Source organism: Jaculus jaculus, chromosome 1 (genome assembly GCF_020740685.1).
Source record: "Jaculus jaculus isolate mJacJac1 chromosome 1, mJacJac1.mat.Y.cur, whole genome shotgun sequence".
Lineage (NCBI taxonomy): Eukaryota > Metazoa > Chordata > Mammalia > Rodentia > Dipodidae > Jaculus > Jaculus jaculus.
Genome location: NC_059102.1, coordinates 174,101,372 through 174,107,077, shown reverse-complemented (window position 1 = coordinate 174,107,077; position 5,706 = coordinate 174,101,372). Strand labels below are relative to the sequence as shown.

The following is a 5,706-nucleotide window of genomic DNA, read 5'->3' as shown; positions in this document are numbered from 1 at the left end:
TGGGTTTATACCATGCCCAGCTCTCATGAGCACATTGATCTTTCTCTTTTCTATTTCATTAATTTCTGCCCTAATCTTTATTATTTCTTCCCGACTACTGATTTTTGGTTTGCCTTGTTCTTCTTTTTCCAAGGCTTTAAGATGAAACATTAGGTTGTTTATTTGCGACCTCTCTAATATCTTAATATAGACGTTTAAGGCTATAAATTTACCTCTTAGAACTGCCTTCATTATGTCCCAGAGATTTTGGTATGTTTTGTTCTTATTATCATTTAACTCTATAAATTTTTTGATTTCCTTCTTGATTTCTTCATTGACCCATTCATCATTTAGTAATGTATTGTTTAGTTTCTATGATTTTGTGTATGATCTATAGCTTTCCTTGCTATTGATTTGTAGTTTGATTCCATTGTGGTCAGATAGAATGCAAGGAATTATTTCAGTTTTCCTGTATTTGTTAAGATTTGCTTTGTGTCCTAATATATGGTCTATTTTAGAGAATGTTCCATGTGCTACTGAAAAGAATGTATATTCTGCAGCATTTGGATGAAATGTCCTGTAGATATCTGTTAGGTCTATTCCTTCTAAGACCTCATTTAGTCCAGATGCCTCTCTGCTTATTTTTTCCCAGATGACCTGTCAATTGATGACAGTGGGGTGTTGAAGTCACTCACTACCACTGTGTTTGGTGTTATCTGTGACCTTAGTTCTAATAGCATTTGTTTGATGAATTTGGAAGCACCCATGTTAGGTACATATATGTTTAGGATTGTAATGTCCTCCTGTTGAAGTGTTCCCTTAATCAATATAAAGTGACCTTCCTTATCTTTCTTGACTATCATTAGAGAGGTCTACCTTGTCCAATATTAGGATAGCAACCCCTGCTTGTTTTCTAGGCCCATTTGCTTGAAACACTGTCTTCCAACCTTTCACCCTAAGATAATGTCTATCCTTTGTAGAAAGGTGAGTTTCTTGGAGACAACAAATTGTAGGATCCTGCTTTTTAAGCCAGTCTGCAAACCTATGTCTTTTGATTGGGGCATTGAGGCCTTCGATATTAAGAGATATTATTGAAAGATGTGTATTTATGTTTGCCTTTTTTTTTTTTAGTTCTGGTTCTACCTTTGCTCTCTTGTGCTAAGTAGTATTTGAGTATTGTTTGTTTGTTTGTTTGTTTTCCAGGCTCTATATATGTGTGTTTTTCCTTGTCTTTGGCATGGAGGATTCTTTCAAGTATTTTCTGTAGGACTGGTTTTATCTTAAGATACTCCTTTAGTCTGCTTTTGTCGTGGAATGTCCTTATTTCTCCGTCTATTTGAATGGATACTTCACAGGATACAGTAACCTTGGTTGACAATTGTTATCTTTCACAACTTGGAATACATCACTCCAAGCCCTTCTGGCTTTTAAAGTTTGTGTTGAGGAATCTGCTATAATCCTGATGGGCTTGCCTTTGTAGGTAACTTGATTTTTCTCTCTAACTGCTTTCAATATTTTTTCTTTGGATTGTGTGTTTGGTAGTTTGATTATCATACGATAAGGAGAGGTTCTTTCCAGGTTTTGTCTGGCTGGGGTTCTAAAGGCTTCCTGTATCTGCATTGGCACCTCTCTCCCAATGTGGTGGAAGTTTTCTGCTATGATTTTGTTGAATACGCCTACTATGCCTTTGGAGTGAAATTCTTTTCCTTCTACTATGCCCTGAATTCTTATGCTTGATCCTCTCATAGTGTCCTAAATATCTTGAAATTCCTGTTCAAACTTTTCTCTTAGTTTGTCTTTCTCTTTGTTGGACTCTATTAGATCTGCCACCTAGTCTTCTAGCTTAGATATTCTGTCCTCTTCTTCATCCATTCTACTGGTGAGATTTTCTACAAAGTTTTTTATTTCATTAACTGTGTTCTTCATTGCTAGTAATTCTGACTGGTTTTTCTTTATTATTTCTATTTCCTTATTTATGTCTTGTATTGACTGTTTTATTTCATTAAATTGGTGTCCTATGTCTTCTTTGATTCCTTTGATTTCCTCTTTGATTCCTTTGATTTCTTCTTTGACTTCTTTGAACATATTTACAATCATTCTTTTGAAATCTTTCTTAGGCATTTCCTCTAACTCGTTCTCACTGGAGGTCATTTCTGATGTACTAATACTTTTTGATGGATTTATATTGTCTTGCTTTTTAGTGTTTATTGTGTTATGGTATACATTTTTGCATCTTGGATTAAGTTAATGCTTGGATTTTCTAGCTAGCTGGGTATTCTTAGCTGTATCAATTGATCTGATGTTATATATCTTCAGGGTAGGAGCTTAAGGTGTTAGTTGTAGATCTTAATACTCTCAGAGTATCTATAAGGGTGTTCCTAGGGGTTGGGTTTGCCTGCCATGGGACTATTCAGTAGGCTGAGTGGAATAAAATACAGATAGATTCTGAAATATAACTAAACAGTGTACACATTCAATGAAAAACAGCACTGAGTATTTATGTAAGAGTAGGTATTATAAGAACCAGATCCTCTATAAACAAAGAGGTTAAGATTTCTGGTCTGTTGAGGGTTCCAAGTCAGCTTGTGACCAAGTGATACCCTTCCCTGGTGCAATCCCAGTTACCTTTTTGGATGATTTTGGTCTCAGTTATGCATCCCTCTTTGGTGCCCTGAGGGTTCAAGTAGGCTGGCTGGATTGCTGGACTGCTGTTCTGTTTTCTGGAGCTGGGCACTGGCTTTTCCTGTGGGGCAAGCCAAGCCTGGCAGCTGTGGCCCCACAGACCTGGCACCACCACTGCTGGAGCCCCAGCTGCTACTGGCACTGCTGAGCAGCCACTGCTGGATCCACCGCTACCACAGCCGCTGCTGCTGCTGCCAGAGCTGCCGCTTCTGATGCCACTGCTGGAGCAGCCTGCCAGAGTCTAAGCCGCTGCTGCTAGGGCCACTTAGGCCTGACTGTGTGGGCTCTGGATGTCCTTGATCTTTCCTACTTCTCTGCTGCCATTTAATTACTCATACACCTCACTTTTTAGTAAAAGTGTTTATTTTGCTGGGTATTCTTTGGCTTTTCCTCCCCTAGGCTGCTTTGGTGTGGTTCCTAAGCCACCATCTTAACCCAATCTTTCTCTTTTCAAAAGTTGAGTAGGGTTATCAGACTAACAATCACAGCTAACCATGTCAGTAAAAATTAAGCCTGATAATTAATGAAGCTGAGGGAGATGAGGGAATCATTGTCTTCCATGACACAGCCACTGGTAAATGGTGAAGTGCACTATGGAACTGAAAGCATACGACAGGGTAATGTGAGGTACATACATTCAAACTGTAATATATGCCAATGGAAATGTTAAAAAATGAAAACACACAAAAAATACCTTATGCTTCCAAATTTTCTCCATGCTAATTCTTCCAGAAATACATTGAAAGTGTTCTGGGAGCCATTTATTACAGAAGTTCATCCTTTAGTTCCTACTTAAATCCTGATTTGGTAGGATGTCTCTACAATCCAAATATAATGGACGTGTTTACTCCAATATTTCTCTAAGTACGAAGCCCTCTGCATAGACTCATTTCATTTCTTTGGAAAGAATCAATTTATTTCTGAAACTTATCTCTCCAGTCAAGGCAGTATTTCTCATGCACACTGCACTGAGACATTTTACTTCGATGATAGGAAACATTTTATTTCAGGTATATATATATTTGTAAATGACGTAAGTGTTCAATTGAAGGCCATTATTTTTCATTAGCATATGAGATTTACTAGGAAATGAGCTTTTGGATTTGCCATAAAATACAAGGTGTATGCATGCAGAAATGAAATTAGTAAACATTTATTAAGCTTAATGTAATAAAAACTGTTAATGACAGAATCATACAAGAACAGTTGTAATGGTTAGGGTCATTTTACATATAAATATCCCATATGTTAATTACAGGAATATAATTAAAGAAAGTGACATTTTAAAAGATCTATTGCTTGTATTTACAATTGGGTATCAGTACAAATACACATTTTATTAAATTAAACTATGGGAAACAATTTTCTTGTTTGTCTTATCTATAATTTTCCAAACACATCACTATAAATAAGTAAATATAAACATGAAATTCAATCTCAAGAACACATTTTAATTTTAATTTTTTTCTAGGGCCTCTTTAACATCCTTGTTCCTCAGGCTGTAAATAAGGGGTTTCACATGGGAATCACAGAGGTGTAAAACAGTGAGCTTATTTTGTCTTGATCTAGGGAGTAAGAAGAACTGGGCCTGAAATACATGAAGAGTACAGCTCCCTGGAAAATGGCAACTGCAGTTAAGTGAGAGGCACAGGTGGAGAAAGCTTTGACCCTCCCCTTAGCAGAGAGGATCTTTAAGACAGATGAAATGATTTAACAGTAGGAGACAAGAACTCCTGAGATGGTGCTCAGCTCTATGAACCCAAAACACTGAATAATGCCAGATCATTGACTTTAATCTCAGAGCAGGAAAGAAGGTACAGTGGAGGCAAGCCACAGAAGAAATGGTTGATCCCATTAGATACATAGAAGCATAATTGGAAGGCCAATGTTGTATGAATCAACGCATCTGTTTTACCCAGCAGGTAACCCCAGCTATGAGCAGGGAGCATACCGTGCTGGACATGTTCACTGTGTAGAGCAAGGGTTTGCTGCTGATGGCCTGGTACTGGTCAAAGGCCATCACTGCCAGCAGCACACACTCAGAATCTGCAAAGACACAAAATGTCAAGAACTGCAGAGCACAGCCAGCAATGGAAACTGATTTGTCCTCAGCTAAGAGGTCGAACAGCATCTTGGGTCCAGCCACTGTGGAATAGCATAGGTTGCAGAGGGAGATGTGGCTGAGGAAGAAATATATCACTGTGTGAAGCTGGGAGTCCACTCTGATCAATGTAAGCATTCCAAGATTTGCCAATAAATTAAGGAGATAAATAATTAGAAACATGGTGAAAAAGGGCACTATCATCTCAGGATTGTTGGTAATTCCTAAAAAAATTAATTCATTCACAGAACAATTTCCCTTCCTCATTCTTTGTTCTTGTTCAAACTTCTAAAGAAAGTGGATAAAACACGGTAGATGCTTATTGAGGTTTGCTGTACCAACAGCATATCTGTAAAGCAGAAAGCAATTCATTTTTAATTTTTTTCTGTCCTCAGAACAATATTCAGTCATGTTTCACTGTGTAAGTAGGCATTGCAGGATACTGACCATAGTTAAGCTAATCTAAGACCTGCTGAAACAATGAATGAAATCCAGATATAATTTATGAAATACATGACGCTGTTATCTACCTTCCTTACATTACTTTAGGAAATATATATTTGATTTACTGCAATCTTAAAAAGACTTAAGAAGTGATTGGGTGAAATAAAAACCTTAGTTTGTTAGATTATGAGGTTAAAAAGATTAGGCAATTTATGTGCTCAAAAACATTCTTCTCAGCTGTGGAAATGCTCACTTGGTAAATAGCTTAACTGGAAAGAATAAAGAGGAGTTCTGTTTTTAAAACCCACCTTTAAAAAGCCACAGGGGGCTGGAGAGATGGATTGGTGGTTAAGTGCTTGTTTGGGAAGCCTAAGGACCCCCGTTGGAGGCTCAATTAAATGCACAAGGGGGCTCACCTGGAGTTTGTTTGCAGTGGCTAGAGGCACTGGTGCATCCATTCTCTCTCTCTCGCTCTCTCTCTCTCTCTCTCTCTCTCTCTC

The 5,706-nt window shown here is 37.8% G+C and overlaps 1 pseudogene; it reads right to left on the bottom strand.

The window, feature by feature from the left end:
• Positions 1-4,117: 4,117 nt before the first annotated feature.
• On the bottom strand, positions 4,118-5,044 carry LOC101597541 (annotated as a pseudogene).
• Positions 5,045-5,706: the final 662 nt, after the last annotated feature.